The sequence below is a fragment of the Mya arenaria genome, chromosome 11, assembly GCF_026914265.1.
Source record: "Mya arenaria isolate MELC-2E11 chromosome 11, ASM2691426v1".
NCBI classification, from domain to species: domain Eukaryota; kingdom Metazoa; phylum Mollusca; class Bivalvia; order Myida; family Myidae; genus Mya; species Mya arenaria.
This window is the reverse complement of record NC_069132.1, coordinates 39657840-39685553: the sequence shown is the minus strand read 5'-3', so window position 1 is coordinate 39685553 and position 27714 is coordinate 39657840. Positions and strand designations below refer to the sequence as shown.

General features: G+C 32.3%; 1 protein-coding gene across 7 annotated transcripts in view; it reads left to right on the top strand.

The window, feature by feature from the left end:
* Nucleotides 1-450: 450 nt before the first annotated feature.
* LOC128207121 (G-protein coupled receptor moody-like) overlaps nt 451-27714 on the top strand; it is a 199629-nt gene continuing 172365 nt past the window's right edge. The window contains exons 1-2 of one of the 7 annotated variants that reach the window (XM_052909881.1): nt 451-669; nt 26407-26441. The gene's annotated coding sequence lies outside the window, so the exon portion shown is untranslated. Of the gene's footprint in view, nt 670-4390; nt 4549-15410; nt 15431-26406; nt 26513-27714 lie in introns of those variants that run through there. The other 6 variants (XM_052909875.1, XM_052909876.1, XM_052909877.1 and 3 more) reach the window with 6 other exon arrangements.

Here is a 27714-nt window from a genome sequence, read left to right as displayed (position 1 = left end):
TCTCCGCATCTGTTGAAATCTATCGATTTACAGTAACACAATTTATACCAAACCCAAAAAGAGAACCCGCTTGGACTAAACATTGTTTAAGAAATTGGGTCCTCATTATTAAATAGCCAAACGTTACATTTCTTTAAGAGTTTTCAAAATAACGAACTGATACTGATGAATAATGGTATACAGCTGCTTGCATCTATGCACAACAAGTAAAAACGATTACTTTAAATTCCTGTTTTTTTTCTTTGTGTAAGTACTTCCCCGTTTATGCCTAAGTGATTTGTTGTTTTTTAAGTATATATTTAAGTCAAACATATGCTTTTCCTTTTAGGTATGCGTCTTTACTAATATAATAACAGGATGTTGTCATTGAACTTCAATACGAACATCCCCAAGTGTCAACTTCACAAGAAGTGTTATGGTTATGAACATCCTACGATTTTATAATAGTTAAAGGCTTATGTGTTTTAAACGACACAGGCTTTAAATACATTTAGAATACTTGACACAAATGGTGCGTTATGCGGCCGGCTATGCACACCAAGTTTATTAAAAGTAAACCACAACAATCACAGTGATTGAGTCAGTTTGAAGTATTTGCAAATCTTAAAATATCCGCTATATTTGTGGTTTGTGTCGACCTATTGCGGATTAAAACAGAAAATAATGAACGTGAGTAGTTTAAACTCTAAGTTTAAAGGGTTTCATATAAATTTCAACCAGGACAAATATGTTGAAACTACCGTTTTTAGCATTTTTACACATATAATTATATTCAATTTTATAAAACATTAAAATTCTGTTTTCTAAGTCTGTTTCTAGACGCTAGTAAATATGGGGCCATGATTAGGAACATTCTTAAATCTGAGTTCAGATTCAGAGTATGGAGAATATTTTTATGAGGAAAAAACCCCATCTTTATACTATTTCATTTATCAAAAATAATACGTAAATATCACTTTAACATTCAAAAAGTATTACAACTAAGCAAGGTTTCCAATCAATGCTTTTCGATGGAAAATTGCAATGAAAGGAAGATTTACAATCGTGAGTCTTGAGTCTGAACTCAGACTTTAGTCTGTTCGTAATTACCGCCTCAAGTTTTATCATTTTTTATCATCAGGAAGACTGCTGTATTAAAAAAAATCAAACATACTGACACTATTAAAAACTATTGTGCAGGAATGTCCGAGAATGAAGTGGTTTAAGTGATCTTACCGCAAAAAGCCTTTCACATCCATACAGATGTGTTCATTTTGTTAGTGTCTGCACAGTATGTCCTTATTTTCTTAACAGACGTGTTGACACTATATCTATAAAAAGAACAAAAAAACAACAACAACAGTTATCGGAATTGACAGTAAAAACGAAACAACAACAACAACAACAACCGTTGCTTGATGAGGTCTCATGTAATATGACGTAATTTTGTCTACCCTTTTGTCATATATTTGGTACTATATTCATACTCATAAACTATGACTGTATACCTAGTATAGTTGTTGTAATTGTTGTCCAATTAATGACATTTCTTTCTATTCGTGTCGTAGTAAAATCCATATAATCTTTTCCAGTTGTTGAGCTAGATAAATTAATCATCTTTAGCCGATGTATATTTGTTGTTCTGGTTGTTGCTATAAGACTTTAAGAACCTTCACCCAAATCCATTAGCATCGAGATTAATTTTCCAAACATAGATATTCCATTTTTATGTTATCACCATTCTTTATAAATTGGTCTTATGTTATTGTCTAAAGGCTATCAAGCAACTCCATTCTAAACCATATGCTACATGATTAATACTTATTTTGAGCAGAAGCGACATATTTGCAGAATGCAGAATCAAATAAAAAGGGTTTTGCAAAGAAATAATTGTCTGTTGGGAAATCATTGGAAACAAGATGGAGGCATTCGTATGAATGCACTTTATTCTAAGAGCCTTTCTATTGGATGATCATAATCGGACAGTAAATTGTTTGTTTTATTTTAGGATTTCTTATAAAATGATTGACAGTCACTTTCCATAAATGCTAATACAAACAAGACTGCTATTTTGCTGTGGATGCATTCTGTGTTTCAAAGGACCAATTTTCCTGAATGTCTCTAAATGAATTAGAAATGGCTGTAACAGGAACATTTCAAAATACGAAATTTGATTCTTTAAAGTCTCTGTTTATCTTCTTTTGTCAGTGTTATGGATTTTGAATATGAATATCAAGAATTTCAAGTCAACACCAAAAGTCGCACGACTTTTATATCTTGCTCAAAGAAAGTACACACTTGCAGAGTCAATTAAAAGGGTAAACATGTCTTACTCTATTCAACCTGATCGAGTACCTCTAATATGTATGGTGTAAAATCCTTTTGGAGAATCGATCTCCAAAATGTATTTATACCAAGCATTTCATTTAGTTACAACTGCTGAACTACACAATCTTGCCAGAATAATATCTATAGACATACCTGTAATAATTGAATCTAGAAGTAGAATTGATAGTATGCATTTAAATCAATCTGAAGCGTTGCAGACAGACACTTGTCTCATTTATTTGGTTAACGTATATCAATAACTCCTAACCCGTTTTGGTGTTTGCGATTGTTTCTATCCACTGACCCCGCCTCTGTTCAAGTCTTCCAATTTACCTGTGTAAAATAAATAAGGCCTAATTGCTGATTTGCTAAAATAAATTATGCATATTTGTAAAACAACGCCATCCAACTGGACAACATATAATTTCGATCACTACAGTTTGAATTGAAACGTGTGTTACTTTTTTTGCTCAGTCACTGATGGAACTGATAAGATTTACGTTTCGATTTTAAATAGTGTTAATGTTTTTTTTCTGTGTTCGTGTCGTAGATTATGGTTATCTAGCAACCTAATGTTGCCAATAGGAGAGTATGTTACTATTTACAATAAGTAGGAGAACCCAGTATTTTACATACCCATATTTCTTGTTAAGCATTGACAAAGTTTTAAGGCAATACATTGCATTAAATATTAATAAATGACAATTAAATGATATGAATCGACACAATTATCTTTGGTCCCATAGGAGTATAGCAGAAAGAACAAACAGTGATGGAGAACAGCAATTACAACTATGATAGATGCAAATAGTTTTTACTGTAGTTTTTAATCGAATCCAGTGTATATATAGATCCTTGAGTCGTTAAACACGACTACAGAACGTTGTTAAACCCGTTTCTTAAATTAAACAAGTTCAATAAATTTCAATTTTATTGAGCACAAATATGCTATTATATTTGTATATGAGTTTAAACATGTACACGTGCATGTAATAATAACATTTTCATTGTCGTTAGAAGGTTTTGAAACATAAACATAGAATAAGGATACAATTTTAGATTGATGATGAAACACATGTTAAGAAGTCGGAAACTGTTGCTTAAAATTGTTTAAGAAACTAAAGTACATACAATATACCATTGTATCGCTAATGCTATACATGCTGAACAATCTTAAAACAAAACTCAATTAAATATTTCTTAATAAATTATACGGTCACAACAGTTGAATATTTTTTAAACAATGTTCTTTGCAACAAATGCACGGCCTACAGCTGTTGGCCATCTGTATGCTACATATATAGGGTACATTTAAATTGTATTCATATATGCCAAGTGATGCAGAGGCACCTGAACGGTTAGAGTATTTGATACCTAGTAGCATTGCATAACGTAGAGAGTTAAATTAAATTTGGGATGAAAACTTTAATTGGGAGGTATTCATAACACAATTTAAGTATTTCCAAAACTTCACTCTATTTTTGGAAAGTTATTTTGTCAAAATAAAATAATTTAATATACAGATGTTTTTCATGTAAATGAAAATAAAGCTGTTCAGAATGTATAAAGGCCAAGTGAGATACTTGAATTAGGAAAATATTAGTTTTCAATTAGAAAACGACTTGAGATATTTTCTGATACCATCTCAGGTTTTTCGAAAGCCAAACGTTACACTTCTCTAGGCTTATTCAAAATTACGAACTGATACTGATGAATAATGGTACACAGCTGCTTGCAACTATGCAAAAAGGTGAAAATAATTATTTTAGTCTCTTTGTTCTTACGTTCTGCAATTATTTCCTCATCTATGTGTTTGGGATTGTCTTTTCTAAAGTATCTGTATAAATCAAACATATGTCTGTGGTATTATTTCATGGTAAATCGATCTCCTTAAGATATGCATCTTTATTAATAAAAGCAACATGATGTTGGCCAAAGTAAATCTAATTATAACACAGCCAGGAATGTCTGCATCGCAAGCAATGTCATGCATATGAACATCATACGAATTAATACTAAATAAAAGCTTACTTCTATTAAGCGATACCGCCTTTATAAATTATTTATAATGCTTGACACGAATGGTGCGGTATGCGGTTAGGTATTTCATATTAAGTTAAAATGAAAGTAAACCATAAAAACCGCAGTGAGTCAGTTTTAAGTATTTTCAAGCTTTTATATCAAGTATATTCGTTGTTAGTGTCAATGTATTGCGGATTAGGATAGACGAAGATACTGAATGTAAGTTGTTTTTTTTTATTGTTCAAAATCGAAAGTAACAAGAGTTAAAATGCTTTAAACAACTAAACCATAAATTCGATCTACGTTTGTAAAACTGCTGTTATGACGACATTTTAAAAAGGGTAAAAATGTGTAATGAACAACATAAAATGGTGCAATTCAAGAACATTGCCCATTAGGTTTTCACTTCATAAAAATTGCCATATTATTATAATTATGAAGAAAGTTAGCATTTGAGGACGAAAATGCCAATATTTTATTGAAAGTAAAACTATTCCAAACATGCTGACATCAATTTTATTAAAGTATAGCGCAGGAACGTCCGAGAATAAAGTGGTTTAAGTGATCTTACCGGAAAAAAACCCTTTCACACCCATTATATTTGGAATTGCAATGAGTATCGAACTATATCCAGTCAATTAAAGAATGATTTTTGTAAGTGTCTGCACTCATCGCCTTAACTTCTTAACATACATACTTATAAACATCATATTCATAATTAACAGTTTGATTGTATTAACATATTATACTATATTTTACCTTAACTCGTATCATGATCAGATTTATCTTCTAGTCGTATTGTTATTATTGTTATACATGTACTTAACTATGTGTTCAATTGTTCCTACTTTTTATAAGTGCTTCTATTCCTACATATAGATAGATTTGTTCTTATTTTTGAAGTTGCAAATGTATGTCACTGTTGTTGTTGCTATAATGCTTATGAGATTTCTATGATTAAAAGCGAAGGTATATGATTCATATATTTTCCAATATAGGTTTTCAATATTGTTGTTTTTTGTGTTATCACCAATCCAAATTAATTGGGCTTCTGATGTTGCTTTAAACCTTTTAGGCAATTCGAAGCATATACTCGTAAATGATATGATTAATATTTTTTCTAGTATAAGAAAACATAATTTGTTGAATCTAATAAAAAGGTTTACAAACAATGATGTCTGTCGGGAAATCATTGGCAATAGGTTCGACGCCGTTTGTGAATACACTTTATTCTGAAATTCTTTCGATTGGATGATTATAACCTGACAGATAATTGTTTGCTTTCTCCGGTGTCTCTTATAAAATGAGTGTTTCTGTGCTTCGTCCAAACTGGAGCAGTTTTCGGCCGTTTAGAATCATTGAGAGGTTATAGAAAATAGAACACTACTTAAGCTGGTACAAAGTGGAATTGACAGTATGTTATGGGTTAAAAGGACTTTGACATTGCAGAAGTAAATAACACAGAGAACATTTCTAAAAAAAGACACTGTGGATTGAATTGCGGGACAACATAATTGAAGCAGTATTAAACAAATCTGCAAATGTGGCATCGGTCATTGTATTATCTAGAACAGGTGGTGGAATAAAGATGTTTGCCTTTCAAAACCTCGCCTTAACCACGAACCTATGGTTTATAGGTCCGTGCCTTGAAAAAGAATAACATGACAACCTATATAGCTTCAATGCCCGTTAGAAACAGGTCACTTTAGAAACAGGCCCTTTACTATAAATCAATCAAAGAAAATAAGTGGATACGAACAAAGAATTGACATCATTAAAACAGTCATTTTACTTATAAAGGGTTTAATTTTCTGATTTTACTGATGTTATTTTTATACCGTACGTGTATGTATTATGCACTAGTCAATTGTAGCCACGGCCCCCAAGGTCCGGGGACTTTTGGTCCAGCCAACGCCGGGTAAATCCACCGCATTTACCCGGCACTTCGGGGCCACCTGATAGGTAAAAACACGGCCCATTTCCCCGGCTATCCCAGGTATACCCCCGGACCTGGGGGTCCATGGTTACATTTGACTGGTGCATAAATACAGACTGTTTCTAAAACATTTACAAGTCCTATTTTTATATGTTTATAACAATTATGAGTATATGAAAGTTGAGAAATTCATTTTAGAATTTAAAATAATAACTCACGAAAACATGTTCAATTGTTATTAGTCGTGTGTCCGTGTGTTTTGTTATAAGTTTTGCACTCAAAATCCGATTTAGTTATTATTTAACACTAAATTTTGAGTACAAAACAATGAATTACTTAAAACACACATAAACAATTATTGCCTTCGACGCTGTGAACCTGTTGCTGTTTACTGAAGACTATAATCCATTGACTATGACACTGATTTTCACTTAAAACGTGTATTTTACATTACGAAAACTGAAAGTAACCTGAAAATAAATACCGGAAATAAATAACAACGGCGCGTCCTGCAAAATATTCCCGACAAAAAAGACTGTCAACAAATATCGGCTATTTTGCGGGTACCCGGACCTGATTTTGTCCTGACACGAGGAAAGTTTGCTCGCGAAGAATGTAAAGCATGGAAATACCTTCAAAAAAGGCGTAGTCGACGTTGCAGGTTTAAATTCTAAGTAAAAGAAATTAGAGTAGAATAAAGAAAATAGAGGAAATTCAGAAGTAAACAAAAAAATAAAATGTGTGCGGCCAAATAGTATGTGCGGGCGCATTTTTTTTTTCATTTTTCCAAATTTAGGTGCGGCAAATCCGACGAACAAATGATCAATTTGTTGTGGCCTTATGAAAACAAACCAAATATTTGAAAACAATGGTCAATATTGTCATTATTAGAATCCTTTGAAGGTAATTTTTTGTCTGATATTTTCAAAAACATTTTCGCTGATTTTTTTAAATGAAATTTAATTGGACAGTCAGATGGAATTATCAAGAAATTTGCAAATTTGTGTCAGTTATATGGGAATGATTGTTATAAAGTAAATAATATAAAATAGATATACATTATTTCAAAATTGAATGATAATATTGAAAGTGTGCTGTATAGCTTTGCGAAGATGATGTTAATTAGAGCTGTTTTTGAACTTATGTTTAAATCATGAATCTATGCTTTGTTAAAGCTTAAACAGTGTTGTTAAATTTTAGACACAGGATAAACAAAATCTTGTTGTGCAAGTTAAAGACTTGAGTGATTAAATGTTCAAAAGGAATACAGTCATGTTTTGTTATGTTCTGATTTATGCTTCATTGTTTACGGCTCATACAGCCTAACCCTTTCCCAATATTTAAGTGTAAAGTTAGACCTCTATTCAACTCGAATAATAAGCAATTTCAAAAGTGATGCACTACTTGGTTGTAACAATTATCATATAATAAAAGTTGTCCATTATCTGTTTAGTTAGAAACCATAATTATCTCTCATTGATAATGACAAAGACAGTGTTACAGTGTTGCATAAATATATTTTCTCAAATAAAAATAATATCAGGTGGAAATCTGTCGTAAGTCAAGATACGACAGTGTTGCATAAATATATACTATGATCATGAAATCTGACTTTTGAGATGGAAAACTGTAGTAAGTCAAATTTTATCAAATTCATCTTTTGTGTTCAATGTTTGAAGATAATATATTTTTTGGTTTAAAACTAACATACAGTACAGCATTGTCATGTTCAAATACTTCAAATATATCAAAAACAAATTAATTAAGAAAGTTTTTTCCTTATCCTAAACAATTTTGAAAAATGGAGTTACGACAGTATTGCGTTGAGCCCTCAATATGTATTTCGACCGTTTTATGTGTCTCTTGTTGATAGGTTGTTTGCCTTAGGCATTTGTTTCTGGTGTCATTAGGTCATGCACAATTATTTATATGGTACGCGTCATCTGGCTACCAGGTTTTAGGCATTATAATCCACATTCTACAATAAACCCTGCACTTTTATTAAGGAAAAGTAATGAAAAGTAGATCACAATGTTAATCTTAAGATTTTACATGAACTATATATTTTTGTTTATTTAAGAGTGCAACAAAGAATGTATTCAACATGTGTGTTTATCTGTTTGATTTAAGAGTTTAAACAATACACGCAATATTTTTTATATAATTATTACATTGACATTGGCGTAAGAAATGTTTTACAAACACGTAGAATAAGGATATAATTTTAGATTGAAGATATATTTTACAAGTGTTGTGACTTGTTGTGTTAAAAATCGGAAACTATCGCTTAAAATTGTTTATCTAATATATTATGTTACATACACTATCTCAATGTACTGCTTTCACGATCTTAATTTGAGATTGAGGATGTATTTTACAACAGTTGTTTAAATGCCGTACACTCTCGCTTAAAATTGTTTATCTAACATAGTATGATACATAAACTATGCAGTTGTACTGCTTACAATATCATTTGAAAAGCCTTTGCCAATCTAAATTCAGAATTCTACATCGATTATATGGTCATATAAGCGCAAGGGATTTATTTGTAAACAACAATCTTGCCAAAATATATACAGTTATTACGTCCCATATCTTGTTGCTGATAATTACAGGATATATTTGGCATATGACCCGTTATGCGGCCCTCGTCTTTATCGATCAGATTATTGGCTATCTTGGCCCATTCCCGACCGTAACGTTTTGTTTGGCTATCAACTATTTGTTATATACCGTTAGGCCACGGGCTTCAAAAACTATTCAAACCCGGCATGTCGGAACAATTGTACATGTCCGAATAGGTCATTATCATATTCTCTTATTAGGGAACATCTTTACCACAACCACAGTTCATAGCTCTCGAGGGGCTCTTAATTTGAAGTTATTCAAAGCGGCCTATTGTCAGATATCGTTGTGATTGTATGTTAAATTACTACTGGAAATCCGTATTTGTCTGTATTACATATATTTATTATAACATAACCACTTCACATGATCGTAAACAATTTAATTGGAAACAGCAATTGCTTAATTTGTAATATTCTAGCAAGGCGTATGCTTATTTATCATTTTTCCTTATACTTATAAATTACTTGATTGCACCATTTCATTTGGGTAAATAAAACTTTACTTAAAAATACAAATGCACATAGAACTACTACGCTTGTTAAACGTCTGGTAAAAAATAGCAATGAGGAAGTATTTGTTTTCATTCGGTAAACACGCAGAAGGACGCGCTTTAAAAGCGCAAGGCCATTTATGACTTTGTTAGATTGTCGCACTGACATCATACAACATGAACACAAGACACTAAACTAAACGTATTAATATATATCAGCGTTAACCGAACAGATGAATTGAAAATTGATAAAACAACATTTGTTGTTCTATTCCTGAAATGGTTTCTTCATTAATTACCATCAGTAACAATGGAATTTGTTATGGGTGTCATACGAAAATAATAGTAAGATGGCTTAAGAAACGGTTTTTAAAGCGTGTTCGTTCCTAGATTAACCAGGTCGGGCTCATAAAATCATTGTGCCCTAATAAGAGAAATAAATAATTCATTGGTGTGGCACACTTTTAATCTAGCGGATATTGCCAATCCGTTTCAATGCCATTATATGACTCGCATGGATTGTAAGTAACGTTTTTCACGGAACAGTCCTACTTCATCTTTTTAATTGGTCAATATGTTAAAATGACAATTGTACCAGCATAGGATACTCGGAGGACATTCATTGTTATGTTTATTCCTATGTAGAAGCTTTCTCATGCAGTGTTTAACATTCTTTGTTTCAGTGTAGTAAATGCATGTTCATTATATCAATTAATCATTAGGATGCACTTGCTATTTGTTAAAGTGAATTGAGTGAATTTCGCATATAATTTGGGCATATCACTGTGCGAATGTCATTCGGTAAGAAGATCTTTCTGTAAAATGTTGACTTGCAGCGGATGATTTTTTTCAAACAGTAGCTAATCGATATTGTGTTTGAAGTAAACACTTAATAGCCGTCGTTACACATTTTGCATCCAACTTCGGAATATAAAAAAAACACATGCAAATTATGTTGTTTTCAAAACGTGGTTTGAAGGATCTCGTTAAAAGATAAACAATAAAGTCGATATATCAAAAATAAATCAACAGTCATTTGTTCAAAGCTTTTGGCCGTAAGTTAACTTACAAACACTTTAAAAACAAGTGTACAAAACTGCATGATCTTATCTTATTATCAGTGTCTACGATATAGGCTTACATTCTAAGCATTTCCAGGTCAATTCTTTATAAAGCAAGTCAAAGATCGCACGAAAAGTGAGCACTGTAAATAACTTACATCATAAGTACTGACAATCAAAATTCCAAATGCAACATTTAATGAAGCTAATGGTAATTGATTACACACAAACGTAAAAACACTTATCCTTAAACTTCACTTCGTTTGAAATTGTGTCGCATCATAGACAATGCCGTTTCGTTAGTGTCGTTCAAAGCTTTCTAGAAATATAACGCACTATACAGATGCCTTTGATGACTTTGATTTGCATGCCAAGCACCATTGTTCTTGCTTTTAAACCTTGGAACGGGTTACCATTTTTTTTATTACTAATGCAAGTTAATGTACATCCTTTCTAACCACATGAGGGCGGTATTAGTCAGAGTTACTTGTTTTATATACTTATATATAATATGATGAAATATTAAGATCACTTTAAAAGAAATATTCACCATATATGACTAAAACTGCTTCCTATGGCTCTAACAACCGCTAAAACATATCTCAAACGCTAAACATAAATAGAAAAACCTCCAAACAAGTGAAAAATATTAAAAGGTAAATCAAAATAATGGTCTACAAACTGATACAGTACCGGTTATTATATCAATAGGTATTTATCGAAACAGATTTCAGACGATGAAGTTTCAGTGTGCCACAGTTGACAATATTGTGCACAGGAAATGACATTGATCTTACTTTGGAGATAAACAGTACAACTCCACGGATCCAAATAGCCTTAGATAATAACACAATGATTTAAATCAACGTTTCCTCTACCCAGTTTATCTTCGTTATTTATTAGCTTCACGTGATAAAAAGTATCTGAACATTACTGACAATAACTTTTAAAAGCTTTGATCAGAAATGCAGAGCGCAGTTAGACTGGTCATGCTTGGTTGAAGAACTAATTGAATTATGACACGGCTTTTTGGTTTGGTATTGGTTACATGATTCGCACTTCGTTGATAAACTTTGTAAGACCAGCCTGTTTGACGTTCTTGCAATATATTAATGCTTTTTGGTCAAATCGTGATTGCAACTGCAACGTTTTGGATATTTGCTATAGAAGTCATGCGTTTACGGAAATGACAAAGAAGAACTTATTCAGCAAAATAAACTGAACAAACTTATTTTGAATCCATTTTATTTGATGTAGTCTATGTGTTTTCAAAGGAAGCAACAACATACGTGGAAAACAATAAACTACAACACATACATACACGTATAACTGAGTTTTCTCTAACATTAAAAAAGAGAAAGTATAGGTTTCTGACAACAAAGTAAATAACTGAAGTAGAAGTTACTACCATTTTTATTTATAAACCACCGTCACAACAATTTCTGGTCAGTGTTCTGACCTTTATCAACAATTGACGATATTAAAAACCGTACAAAAGCTGAATTAAAAACTGATATGACCATATCTCTCCAAGATAAACATACATCGACTTTTCATCAGTGTTTTTATTGGTCAATTTGCTATTGCTTTTTCGAGCTGCATATACATTTGAACCACAATAATAAGAATTACTGGAATTTTCCGATGTATAACACGTATTGTCCAGCAATAGCAGATTATCACAAAAGAGTGGATGTTCTAAGATGAATGCATATGAAGTATCCAGATGTTCTGAATGTAAATCCACATTTTGACGAAAATATTAATTTTATGAATTGTCTTTCCAGCGAATCTATAATTGTATTTAATGAGCTGCCACGAAATTTGAATATAAAAAAGCACGTGGCAGTAAATACTAAGGACACTTCAGTAGGCAAGATGTTAACCATGATCTTGTTAAAGTGAGTTAAAACAAAGTTAAATGCCCCAAAACAAATAGGAAACAAGATCGAAATTCAAAATCATGATCAGATTTATATTGGTTTTATACTTTTATTGACATTTCATATTGTATTGTTTCCAGTCGTTTGTAATCGCATTGTAATGTATCTTTTATCATTTTTTATTACAGCTGTTGCGCTTGCTTAATTATTCATCTGCTGCCTTTATGTTATTGTTTCTTAACCTACATATGGAAATGATTGTGGTATCGCAATTGTATGTCACTGTTGTTATTGTTGTATGGGCTATGATATTTTTCTGATCAAAACCATTAGTCTGAAGATCTATATTTTTATGAAACATAGGTGTTCCATATTATTTTTAAATTTATTGTATTGGTTGTGCCGGCCAAGAACAATGTTTTATCATTGATAAGTTATTCTCAGTTTTGAATAATTCATACGACTGTACCTACAGGGGCGTTCTAAGGCGGTAGTACCAGTCAGAGAAGGTGAACACTTTTTATATTATTATGTTTCACTTAAAAGCTTTCTTTAATATTTCTGATTAACACTGCCTTTAATGACTAAAAGTATGACAAACTACATACCACCAGCACTAAGGATAAATAAAAAATCAGAAATAAATATATTAAGGTATTTCAAACTGGTACAGTACCGTTTGTTATACAAATGAGTCTTTATCATTTAAAAGCCATGCTGTTTCATTACTCCACAGTTGATAGTTTGTCAATGCTATTGCACAGAGAAAATGACATTGATCTCACTTTGAAGCTTAACAATAACTCTTTGGATTCCAGTCAGCCTTAAATAATCACACACTGTTGTTTCCAAACGTTTCCTCTACCCCTTTTATCTCCGGTTTTTATCATCTTCGAGTACTATAAAATATCAGAACATTTACTGTCATTTACTTTTAAAAGCTTTGATTGGAAATGCAAAGCCGTATTGAACTGTGCATGCTTGATTGAAGATCTAATTGAATCATGACACGGCATTTTTGTTTGATATTGGTTCTATAGTTTACACTTCGTTGATAAGCTTTGTGAGACCAGCGTTTTTGGCGTTTTTGCGGATGCAAACCATTGTCCGTTTCTCTCAGACGCCCGAGGATTATAACTCAACAAACACTTAAGTCCAATTGCTACACATATGCCGTGTGAATTATCAAGCTATGCGTGTATACAGTGTGAATGGATTTTTAGTTATGGCCATAAACCATTGCGAATGCTTGATATGATTTGTAAGATTGACATGAGCGAAGAGGCTCTCTTAACTTTATTTCTATACATTTGAAATCAATCGGTAAATAAATAAAACAAAGGATGAAAATGCAGCCTTAAAGAAATCTATATAGTATTTACATAAATCTGGCACAAGTCGTTTTAATAGCACTGTGCCTTAGTATAGAAGTTCTTATATTTTGTCAGATTGCGTGTAACGAAACGCTTGGATTCCCAACACAAATCCACATTACTAGAGAAGTGCATTGTAGTGCGTACTATCGATGTTTCTGTCCTTGGGAAATTTATAGTCAACTTTGCAATGAATTGCGTTAGTTCATAATATACATGTTTCAGTCATCGTACAAGTTTCTTTCATCTAATTTGCTCAAATACCATGGGAAACATTCAGCAAGACAATAAGAAATGCAAACTATTTTTGTTTATACTACTTCTACTACTACTACTACTACTACTTCTACTACTACGTCTACTACTACTACTACTACTGCTACTGCTACTGCTACTGCTACTGCTACTGCTACTGCTACTACTACTACTTGGTAGTGGTACAACAAGGTTCAGTTTAAGCTACCAATATTTACACCTCAACTTCCATTCCTTTAAAAAGAGCTGCCTTTCGGCGATTGCGATTTTTTTTTCGATGAACGCAATATTTTCGGATATGTTCGGATCGCAAATAATCGCATAACAATATACATGTAAATTGAAAATAGTTTATCTTGTCAGTGTTTGTATTGTGTCAGCTGGTCCCCAGAAACTTAAATCATGTAAAAAGTAAGAGGTGCAAATTTATGATATATTAAATGTATTGGTGTCATTAGTGTTTCATATTACGTTTAAAAATGACTTTTTCCCGCGTTATTGTGACGTCGTTTGATCAAGTGTTTCTGGTTACGGTCGGGTCGTTCTATTTACAGAATGGGTGAGAAATAATTACTCAATTGTTTTCTTAAATGAAATTAAGTATATTTTATAAAATCTTGAATGAAAAAATGAACTATTGGTGTAAATATAAGTTATGAGTTGCGTGATTGATGTCATTATCGGGGATATGAACGCAGTCTAGCTGGTAAAAGTGCGCGTCGAGTCCTTCGGACTTCACACACTTAAACCAGCCTAACTGCGTTAATAACCCGATAATGACTTCAATCACGCAATTCATTCCTGAAATGAACACGTTTAGTTATTTTGTAAATTTGATTTTAATATTAACTAGCCAATAAACACACGGATCCGAACATCGGCCGCTAATATGCTTTGTAATTAAATTGAAATTAAAGTCCATCTGAATGTAGCAAGGCCCATACAATACTTGAATTTGAAAAAAAAAATCTTTAGAAAATGATTTGAACTATTTTCTGATACCATCTCAGGTTTTTCAAGAGCCACACTTTACCATTCTCTAGGGGAATTCAAAATTACGAACCGATACTGATATACAAACATATGTCTGTGGTATTATTTCATGGTAAATCGATCTCCTTCCCCTTAAGATATGCATCTTTATTAATAAAAGCAACATGATGTTGGCCATAGTAAATTTAATTATGACACAGCCAGGAATGTCTGCATCGCAAGCGATGTCATGCACATGAATATTATGCGAATTAATACTAAATAAAAGCTTACGTCAATTAAGCGATACCGCCTTTATATTTAGAACGCTTGACACGAATGGTGTGTTATGCGGTTAGGTAGCTCATATTAAGTTAAAATGAAAATAAGCCATAAAAACCACAGTAAGTGAGTCAGTTTTAAGTATTTTTAAGCTTTTATATCAAGTATATTCGTTGTAAGTGTCAATGTATTGCGGATTAGGATAGAACAAGATACTGAATGTAAGTTTTTTTTTTATTGTTTAAAATCGAAAGTAACAAGAGTTAAACTGTTTTAAACAACTTGAAATTTTAATTTCGACCATATATTCGATCTACTTTTGTAAAACTGCAGTTATGATCTCATTTTAAAAAAGGGTAAAAAAAGTTTAATGAACAACATAGAATGGTGCATTTCAAGAACATTGCCCATCAGGTTTTCTCTTCATACCATATTATTATAGTTATGAAGAAAGTTAGCATTTGAGGACGAAAATGCCAATATTTTATCCAAAGAAAAACTAATCCAAACATGCTGACATCAATTTTATAAAAGTATAGCGCAGGAACGTCCGAGAATAAAGTGGTGAAAGTGATCTACCGGAAAAAACCTTTCACATCTATTATATTTGGATCTGCAATGAGTATCGAACTATATCCGGTCAATTACAGAATGAATATTGTAAGTGTAGACCTGCATTCATGGCCTTCACTTCTTAACAAACAGACTTATAAACATTATATTCATAATTAACAGTTGGAATATGAATTTTGGTATGACATTTGTACGCATATTCGTCATATCTTCGACATAACATTGTATTAACATAGTATACTATATTTTACCTTAACTCGTATCATGATTAGATTTATCTTCTAGTCGTATTGTAATTATTGTTATGTATGTTTTAAACTATGTGTTCACTTGTTAATGTTTTTTTAACACTTCTTTTCCGGCACATAGATAGATTTGCTCTTATTTTTGTTATCGGAAATGAATGTCACTGTTGTTGTTGCTATATTGCTTATGAGAATTGAAGGATTAAAAGCGAAGGCTATCTGATTAACATATTTTCCAATATAGGTTTTCCATATTGTTGTATTTTGTGTCATCACCAATCTAAAAACATTGGGCTTCTGATGTTGCTTTAAACCTATCAAGCATTTAGGAGCATTACCAAAAGTGACTTGATGAAGAAAAAATCTAGTATAAGAAGCCACGATTTGTAGAATCTAATAAAAAAAGGTTTACAAACAATGATGGCCTGTCGGGAAATCATTGGCAATAGGTTCGACGCCTTTTGTGAATACACTTTATTGTGAAATCCCTTCTATGGGATAATTATAATCTTGATAATTATGTGTTTTCTCCGGTGTCTCCTATAAAATGCAGTTTTCTGTGCTGCGTCCAAACTGGAGAAATATTCGGCCGTTTGGGAACATTGAGAGGTTATAGAAAATAGAACACTACTTAAGCTGGTACAAAATGGAATTGACAGTATGTTATGGATTTGAAAGCTAGAACTTCGTATCAAAACCAAAAGACACAGTGACAGAGTAATATCCTTTCTTAACAAATTTGCAGTCAAGAAAGGCTGTAACCCAAACATCTATTTACAATCGACCCTTTGATACGTATTTCGACCTTTTTATGTGTCCCTTGCTGATAGCTTGATTGACTTTGTTTCTTGTGTCATGAGGTCATGCACAATTGCTTATATGGTTAACTTTATCTGGCGCACAGGTTTTAGGAATTATAATCCGCAATCAACACTAAACCCTAGTTAAATGAAAATGTACTTTAAAATACAAATGCACATCGAAATACTACGCTTGTTAAACGTATAGTTAATAATTATTTGAGTAATGTACGTTATAATCACTGAGGAAGTATTTGTTTTCATTCGGTAAACACGCAGAAGGACGCGCTTAAAAAGCAGTAGGCCATTTATATGCTTTTGTAAGATTGTCACACTGACATCATACAACATGAACACACAGAAATTAACTAAAAGTAAAATTCTTATCAGCTTTAACAAAATAGATGAATTGATAATTGGTAAAACATTTGTTATTCTATTCCTGAAATGGTTTCTTCAGTAATTGCCTTCTGCAGAGGTTTCTTCAGTACCCACCGAATTCATTTGCGTGTCATACTAAAATAATAGTAAGACGGCTTAAGAAACGGTCTTTTATGTATGTTCGTTCCTCGTTTAAACCAGGTCAGGCTCATAAAAATGCTGTGCCTTAATAAAGTTAATAAATATTTCAACGTTGTGGCACTCTTTTTAGCTAGCGGATATTGCCAATCAGTTACAATGCCATTATTAGACTCTCATGGGTTGTTACGTTTATACGGAACTATCCTTCTTCGTCTGTTTAGGTGGTCAATGAAATATGTTAAACTTACAATTGTTCTTGCATAGGACACTCGAAGGATGAGTGAGATGTTGTTGTGTTTTCTAGCGATCCTAACGTTGTGTTTAAATATAACAAATGCATGTTTATATATAAATATCATATCGCAACATGTTTGACATTGATATTGTCAACCCAAGAGCAGAATGTCACCAGAGGCGTTAGTACAAGTTTTGAAATGTTTTTTATTCATTAAATAAAACAAGTTGAACAAAGTTAACAAAATATAACATAATAAAATAAATATATCTAGAACAAAATTCCACAGTTAATTTCCTGCCGTGTGATGTTTTTGTGTACACATTGAATAGTGACGTCACTACTGTATGTGTATAAGGGAGACAATCGCGTCATTTTTTAGCTAAAATATTGAAGCAGTTATTTGCCCTTATATGGCATTCAAAATGTCACTGCGGTCACATGACCTGACAATGAATTGTCGCTTGGTCACGTGTCAAAAATGTAGAAAAAGGTTTCTGACAGTCAAAATAACTCTTTTTCGGGTAATGGGATTTTTTACCATTGTAGACAAAAGTGAGGTATAATAATTATATTTATCAATCATTGGAAGGAAGTTGCCATTTATTAAATTGATATTACTAATAGGTTCTTTCGCAGTGAGAAGTGGGTATAAAGGTTGCAAATTCCGTTCGGTCAGGATGGTCGATCAGAAGTCTTCAATTTCTATCCTCTAAATCTTGACAAAATTTGCCACGAACAATCCAGTTGACAAATGATTATGACATAGCGCGTTTACCTTATTTGTCGACAAAATTATAGTTTATAATTGAAACAAGCTGACATTAAAATGTTGACATATTGTGTAATAACTGGTTAAGTCAACATTGCCAAGTCGACAAGACTACATGATTTCATTCTAAAAATACTTCCATACTAAGCATTCCAGGTTAACCATTCATAAAGCAAGTCAAGGACCGCCAGGGTAAAAGCCTTACTGTATATGACTTTCATCATAAGTATAGACAATCGATATCCCAGATGCAAACTTTAATTAAGCTAATGGTGATTGATTACAAACACAAATATAACCATTTATCCTTAAACTTCACTTCTTTTGAAATCGTCACTCATCAAGAACAAAGCTGTTTTCTAAGTGTTTTAAAGCTTTTTTAGAAATATAACGCGCTAAAGAGATGCATTTGATGTATTTGTTACGCCTGCCAAGAACCATTTGTCTTCTTTTCTTTCATTGACAAGTAATTCTCATTTGTGAAAAATGCCTGCGAGTGTACCTACATGGGCGTTCTAACCTCAGGCGGCAGTACCAGTCAGAGATGGGGAACACTTTTTATATTATTATGTTTCACTTTGAAAAGCTTTCTTTTTCATTTCTGCCTGATACTGCATGCTATGTTTCCAACTATGACAAAATACATACCACCAGCACTGAGGATAAATTGAAGATCTCCAAATATTTAAATGTTTCAAAAGATAAATAAATATAAGGTATTACAAACTGATACAATACCGTTGGTTATATCAATGAGTCTTTATCGAAATCATTTAAAGGCAATAATTTTTCATTACTTCAAAGTTGATAAATTGTTAATGATATTGTATCGAGAAAATGACATTGATCTTACTTTGTAGATAAACAATAAAACTTTATGGATTCCAATCAACCTTAAATAATCACACTCTGTTTTTTTGAACGTTTCCCTCTACCCCTTTTATCTCTGTTTTTTTATCAGCTTCGAGTACTATAAAATACCAGAATATTTACTGACATTTACTTTTAAAAAGCTTTGATTAGAAATTCAAAGCGCTTTTGAACTATGCATGCTTGATTGAAGAACTAATTGGCATGGCATTTCAGTTTGATATTGGTTCCATGGCTAACAATAATTTGATAAGCTATATGAGACCAGCATTTTTTGACGGTTTTGCGGATGCCAATCATTGTCCGTTTCTCTGAGATGACCAAGGAGTATAACTCAACAAGCATTTAAGTTCAATTGCTACTCATATGCCTTGTGAGTTGTCAAGCTATGTGTGTATACAGTGTGAATGGATTTTTAGATATGGCCATAAACCATTGCAAATGGTTGAACTGATTTGCATGAGTGACGTATCCGAAAAGAGACTGTCAAAACTTTATTTCAATACATTTGAAATCGATAAATAAATTAAACAAAGGAACATTATGCAACCTGAACAAAATATAAATACATAAAACTGGCACAACTCGTTTTAATTGCCCTGTACTTTACTGTCTTTAGTATGGAAGTTCATATGTTTTGTCAGTTTGCGTGTAACGAAACGCATGAATTAACAACACAAATACACATTGCTAGAGAAGTGAATTATAGTGCATACTGTCGATGAATGTTTTTTTCTCCTTGGGAATAGTTTTGTTAATGTTGCGTGGAATAACGTTAAAACATAATAAATACGTTCAAGTCACTGAACAAGGTTATCAAATTAGCTCAATCATTATGGGAACCATTCAGCAAGACGATAAGAAATGCAAACGATTATTGTTAATACTTACTGATCGCTGGCATAATGAAATGAAGTATTTTTTAACAATTCTTGAATGAAATAATGAACTATTGGTGTAAATATAAGTAATGAGTTGCGTAATTGATGCCGTTTTCGGAGATACGAACGCAGTTGGTCTAGTTAAAGTACGCGTTGAGTCCTTCGGACTTCACATACTTTAACCAGAAAAACTGCGTTCGTACCCCGATAATGATATCAATCCCGCAATTCAATCTTTAAACGAACACGTTTAGTATTTTGTAAATTTGATCTTTATATGAACTAGCCCATAAACACACGGATCCGAACCTCGTCCGCTAATATGCTTCGTTGCATACAAATTGAATTCAAATACTGTGAAATGAGGCGAAAAGTGAAGAGGTTTAATGCCTGATAATAATATGCTGGTTTTATTGCTTAACATAGGTGCGTTGAAACATTAAATAAGGCGGTATATACGCAACAATTTAAGTAATTTTCTTACTTAATTGAATGTTGAATTGTTAAATTAAAATATATTTTTTACAGAGGTTGATAATATGTGATTTTGTAAATATAGTCAATGAAATAAAAGTCCATCAGAATGTACCAATGCCCAGACAATACTTGTATTAGGAAAATAACTTCAGTAAGAAAATGACTTGAGATATTTTCTGATACCATCTCAGGTTTTTCAAGAGCCAAACGTTACACTTCTGTAGTGGTATTTAAAATTACGAACTGATACTGATGAATAATGGCATACAGCTGCTTGCAACTATGCAAAAATGTGAAGATAATTATTTTAGTCTCTGTTCATGCATTCTGCAATAATGTTCTCATCTATGTGTATGGTAATGTCGTTTTAGTATCTGACTAAATCAAACATATGCCTGTGGTACTATTTCCATGTTACATCAATCTGCTTTCCCTTAAGACTTGAATTATCAAAAGCAACATGATATTCCTTCTTAACATTTTTGCAGGATCGAATAAAAGGGAGTATTGTGTTAAAATAATTGGCCTTCTTGTAAAAAAAACCCCTTAAAGTTACTACATTTTAAAAGCAAACAGAGTACTGTATTGATAATAAAGTAAAACCTCTTCATTGTATATTTAGCTTGTGTGTGTCCATTTACCTTTTTACTTTATTCGGGATTATTGGGATAAGAGTAAGGTTGTGCAAACACCCAGTAAATTTACATTTTACTGACCGTTCCAATGCGGTACCTAACAATCTTTGATAAACATGCCTAACTTTTTATATTGTATATATGCACTGTGTTGTTTGTGGAGTTTTGTGATGTGGTTCCATGTTTCTTGTTTATGATTTTTTGTGTTTGTGTTCTATGTCTTTGGCGTTTAACATGTGCTATTTAACGGGATTTATGTTTAAACCTTTGGCTACTAAGCGTGTTTCTGTAATTCTTCACATAAATATTCATTTGGGATTATTGGTTATGTTTACTAAGCTTGTCTTGGAAATATAATACTGTAAAATGTTTTGCTAAGGGTCCGTTAACAGTGATTGCTATTTTAAAATCTACATTGTTTTTAATTTCGGAGAATCCATCTTCTAATATGTATTTATACCAGATATGATTCAATAGGCTATAATTTGTTCCCAATGATGAAATACAAAAACATGTAAGCAGTTTCTAGTTAGTTATCATAGCACGACCTTTAACACTTGAATTGGATTTGTTTCGGAATACGATTGTGGTCTTGTAATTGAAATATAATCATCGGTTAATATTGTTGTTTATTATATTGCCTTTTTCCCGCCAGGTTGTTGCTGGGTTCTATTAGTCTAATAATTATTCGATCTTATCAATAAATATAGGGTCAATAATAGGGCCTTTACTTTATCGACCAGACCCTTTGTCAACCATGGCCCATTGCGACGGTAACGTTTCGTTTGACAAGCAACTATTTTGAAAACAACCCTTAGCCCAAGGGTTACAAAAATAATCAAACCGGGCACTCGGGAACAATTGAACATGTCTGAAATGGGTAATCATATTATCTTACACGAGTAACATCTTAACCACGACCACAGTCCACAGCTCTTAACAGACACTTAATTTGTAATTCAAAGTGGTGGAGTGTGATAAATGTGATATATGTGTTTGTGTACCGGAAATTCTATGTTTTATACAATTTTGTTTTAGAGTTCCCAAAACAAAACGTTGTAGATGTTTTGCGATCTTTTTTGATAATATCACATACCCAGATATCCAGTCGAACTGATTCCACATACCGCTTATATTTTATTATGTCACCATAGCGTATAAATTTATGACATGCATAATATTGTTTCCATTTTACTTCAACGATCACGTATTTTCTGTATTACACATTTTAAATGATCGTAAATAATTTAATCGGAAACAACAGTTGCTTAATTGGTAATATTCCACAAAGTTGTACGCTTATTTCTCAATTTCATTTTAAAATAAAAAAAACTGTTTAAATAAAGAACTTAAAGAGATCTTTTATATCAATTATAAGAGGAAAACGTAATGATTTCTCTTCATTTCATGAAAACGATTTGTAAAACTTCATCACTTTCTGTATTGAAGGTTGAAATGACGTCATAAGCATTCAACAAATTATAACGTCAACCAACCGGGTTTGATGTCACCATTTAAAAGAAAGCAAATTTCATTTAAAGTTAAGCGTTTATTTTATGTTTCTTACTAGATATCATTTCGGTATCAACTTCACTTGTAAACAAAAATAAAATGATCGGACAAAATCGCCAGTTTTGGCCGAGTTTATTTCACCGACATAATCATTTATTTGTATCCAACTCTTCCTTGCAATAAACGTGATTGATCCGACTGTCGTCTGCCGTAATTAACTATCGTATTACCATGATTACCTGGAATTTCTTTTGTTGGATAACTGTTTGTTGTTCGTGGTATAGTTTATTTTACCCTTAAGTTGGATATAAACCGATGATATTGCATACAATAATGAGATACTTATAAATTACTTGATTGCACATCTTATTTGGGTAAATGAAAATTTACTTTAAAACACAAATGCACATCGAATTACCACGATCATTAAACGTATGGTAAAGAATTGGTCGGGCAATATTATCTTCAATGAGGAAGTATTTGTTTTCATTTGGTAAACACGCAGAATGACGCGCTTAAAAAGTGATCGGCCCTGTATTGCTTTGTAAGATTGTCGAACTGACATCATACAAAATGAACACACATAAATAAGCTAAATGTATTATTACATATCAGTTAAAACAAAATATATTAAATTAACAATTGCCTTATGAAGTGGTGTCTTGAGTAACAGCCGAACTGTTTGGGTGTCATACTAAAGTAATATTGAGATGGCTTAAGTAACGGTCTTTTATGTGTGTTTTTTCCTCGTTTAAACCAAATCGGGCTCATTAAATCGCTGTGTCTTAATAAAAGAAAAAAAATGATTCATCGGTGTGGCACACTTTTAAGCAAGCAGATATTGCCAATCTGTTATAATACAATTATACGACTCAATTTAATTGGTCAATGCAATATGTTTAAATGACAACTAAACCAGCAAAGGATACTCGAAGGACATTCATTGTTGTGTTTATTTCTGTTGATGAGCGATTGCATGCAGCGTTTAATATTCTTTGTTGACACTTAATAAATTCGTTTTCATTTGATAAATTACTCATAAGCATGAAGCTGCAATTTGTTAAATTGAATTGAGGTCTTTTAGCATATTTTTTGGTCATACAACTGTGAGACTGTCATTCGTTAAGATGGTAGATCTGCCTGTAAAATGTTGATCTGCAGCGGATGAGTTTTTTTTAAACCAGTTAATAATCGATATTGGGTAAGAAGTAAACATTTATTGGTCAAGGTCACAGTTTTTGCATAAAACTTCGGAATAAAAATAAAAACATGCAAATGTTTTTGTTTTCAAAAGTACATTTTTGCTGATTTTTGACCATCTTGTTTTTAGCCCCTTTAAGTGCTAGACTTTTTTAACAATGTCGTTTTGGAGTTTTCGAAACAAACCATTGCAGGTGCTACTTTTTCGAACGTTTTTATAGTATCGCATGTTCAGTCACGCTGATTCCAGATATCGGATTTGATATATTATACAGAGAGAATAATGTCAATAAAGCTCATTTAAATAACATTTCTGTGAAAAAAATGCACCAATTGTGAGCAAATGTTGAAGGTCATCCTTTGTTAGGTTAAACACTATATTATTTACAGTGTTTATTTAACATGACATCATAATTTATTTGTTTCAATCTCTTCCTGAAATTAAGAGCTGAATGGGGAACATTTTCATAGAAAATTGGATGCAACACGAAGCACACCGTAACGTGATTGTTCGTACTGTCTGCCGTGATTGATTATCATATTACCATGATAACCTTGAGGTGATTTTGTTGGATAATTGTTAGGATGCGTGGTTCAGGTTAATGAACCCCGAGTTGGATATAAACAGATGATATTGCATACTGAAATGAGATTCTTAAACTTTAAAAAATACCTGATTGCACCATTTTATTTTGGTGAATGAAAATGAACTTCAAAATACAAATGCACCTTCAATTGCTATGCTGGTTAAATCTATGGTAAAGAATTAGTCGAGCGATGTAATATTAAATGGGGAAGTATTTGTTTCATTCGGTAAACATCCAGTAGGACGCACTTAAAAAGCAGAAAGCCCTTATGACTTTGTAAGATTTTCGTACTGACATTATACAACATGAGCACATGGAACTTTACTAAACGTATAAATACATATAAGTTATAACCTAATGATAACGAATTAAAATTCGGTTAATCCTTTTGTTGTTCTATTTCTGAACCAGGTCGTGCTCATAAAATATCTGTGCCTTAATAAAGTAATAAATAATTCATCGGTGTGACACACTTTTAAGCTAGCGGATATTGAAAAATCGCTACAATGCCATTATGAGACTAGCATGGGTTGTAACGTATTTAACAGAACTATCACTTTGTCTGGTTATGTGGTCAACGAAGTATGTTAAAATGACAATTATACTTGCAAAGGATAGTCGGAGGACGTTCATTGTTGTGTTTATTCCTCTTTATAAGCGAATGCATGAAGCGTTTGTAAACTTTTAGCACGTTATACATCCATGTTAAGTTTATCAATTACTAAATAGCTGCAATTTGGATGAGTTTAGGTCCTCTCGCAGGGCAGTTTGGCAAATAACTGTGGAACTGTCATTCGGTTAAAGGGTCGAGCAGAAGGCCTATGTTGACTGTAAAATATTGATATTCAGCGGACGAATTTTCTTGAAACAGAAGCCTATTGATATTAGGTAAAAAGTAACCAATATTTGGTCAACGTTACAGGTTTTGCATAAAACTAAGGAATATAAAGAAACGTGCAAATGGTGTGGTTTTCAAAACGTGAAATGAGGATCCCTGTAAAAGATGAACCATAAAGTCGATATGCCAAAAGAAAATCGACGGTCATTTGTTCAAAGCGTTTGGCCGTAAAAAAACTTATCAACACGTTAAAAACAATTCGAAAAAACAACATCATCACATTATCAGTTTATACGATATACGCGTACATTCTAAGCATTCCATACTAAACACTGTTAGTGACTTACATCACAAGTATAGACAATCAAAATCCCAAATGCAAAAATTGATGAATCTTATGGTGATTGATTACAAACACACGTATGACCACTTATCCATAAACTTCACTTCATTTGAAATTGTCTAGCGCCATAAACAATGTCATTTTGTTAGTGTCGTTGAACGCTTTTTAAAAATATAACGCACTATAAAGATGCCTTTGGTGAATTTGGTTTGCATGCCAAGAACCGTTTATTGTGTTTTTCTTTAATAAGAAGTTCTCAACTTTGAATAATGCATGTTGACGTTATAACCTCACTAGGAAGTATCAGTTATAGATGGTGAACGCAATGTTCTTTGCAACAAATGTACGGCCTACAGCTGTTAGCCATCTATATGCTAATATATATGTTACATTTAAATTGTATTCAAATATGCGAAGTGATGCGAAGGCATCTGAACGGTTAGAGTATTTGAAACCTGGTAACTATATGCTAGTAGCATTGCATAACGTAGAGAGGTGGTTTAAAATGATTTTGTGATTTAAACTTGGTTGCGGTATTCATAACACAAATTAATAGAAACTAATATACAAAGGTCTTCTTATAATAATGTTTTAATGTCAATGCAAATATAGTTGTTCAGAATGTATCAAGACCTAGTGATATGCTTAAATGAGGGAAATAACTTTACTGGGAAAAGGACTTAAGATATTTTCTGATATCATTTCAGGTTCTACAAGAGCCAAACGTAACACTTCTCGCAAGGTATTCATAATTACGAACAGATACTGATGAATAATGGTATACAGCTGCTGGCAACTATACTAAAAGTGTAGGTAATTATTTTAGTCTCTGTTCATTCATTCTGCAATTGTCTCCTCATCTATGTGTATAGTATTGTCGTTTTAGTATCTGTATAGATCATACACATGTCTGTGGTATTATTTCATGGTACATAAATCTCCTTCCCCGTAAGAGATACATCTTTATTAATAAAAACAACATGCTGTTGGGCCTAGTATATTTAATTATAATACAGCCAGGAGTGTCTGCATCGGAAATAGTGTCATGGTTATGAACATCGTACGAATTAATAATAAATAAAAGCTTACGTCTATTCAGAAATACAGCCTTCAAATTTAGAATACATGACACGCATGGTGCGTTATGCGGTAAGGTATTTGATATTTAGTTATAATGTAAGTAAACCATAACAACCGCAGTAAGTTAGTCAGTTTTAAGTATTTTCAAGCTTTTATATCCGGTATATTTGTTGTTAGTGTCAATGTATTGCGGATTAGGATAGAAGGTAATACTGAATGAAGGTTGTTTTTTATTGATTAAAATCGAAAGTAACACATTTTAAAATGTTCTAAACAACTTGAAATATTACTTTCGACCATATATATTCGATCTACATTTTTATAACTGCAGTTATGATGACATTTTAACAAAGAAACACAACTTTGTGTGCTGAACTACATAAAGTATAACACAAAATAAACCGTCAGATTGTACATAATTATTATACTATTAACTGTATTTTTCCTCTTTTAGGAGAGCTACAAAGAATGTATTCAACATGCGTGTATATATCTGTTATTTAAGAGTCTAAACAATTCACGCAATATTTCATGTTATTATAACATTGACTTTGATGTTAGAAATGTTTTGCATACACGTTAAATAAGGACACATTTTGAGATTGAAGAGTTATTAATCGGAAACTTAAAATTATTTATCTGATATAGTATGCTACATACAATATGTCATTGTACTGCATTGAGATTGGGGATACAGCACGTGCTTAAATATCGGAGACCCTCGTGTACAAATTGTTTATCTAACATAGCATGCTACATACAGTATGCCATTTTGCTGCTTACGAGATCAATTCAAAAGCCATTGTTAATCTTACTTAAGAATTCTGAATTGATTATATGGCGATGAAAGTTTTTTTTCAGAACAATGATCTTGCAAAAAAAAACGTAGGACCTATATCTTGTTCCTGTAGTGATAATTACTGGATTTATTTTGC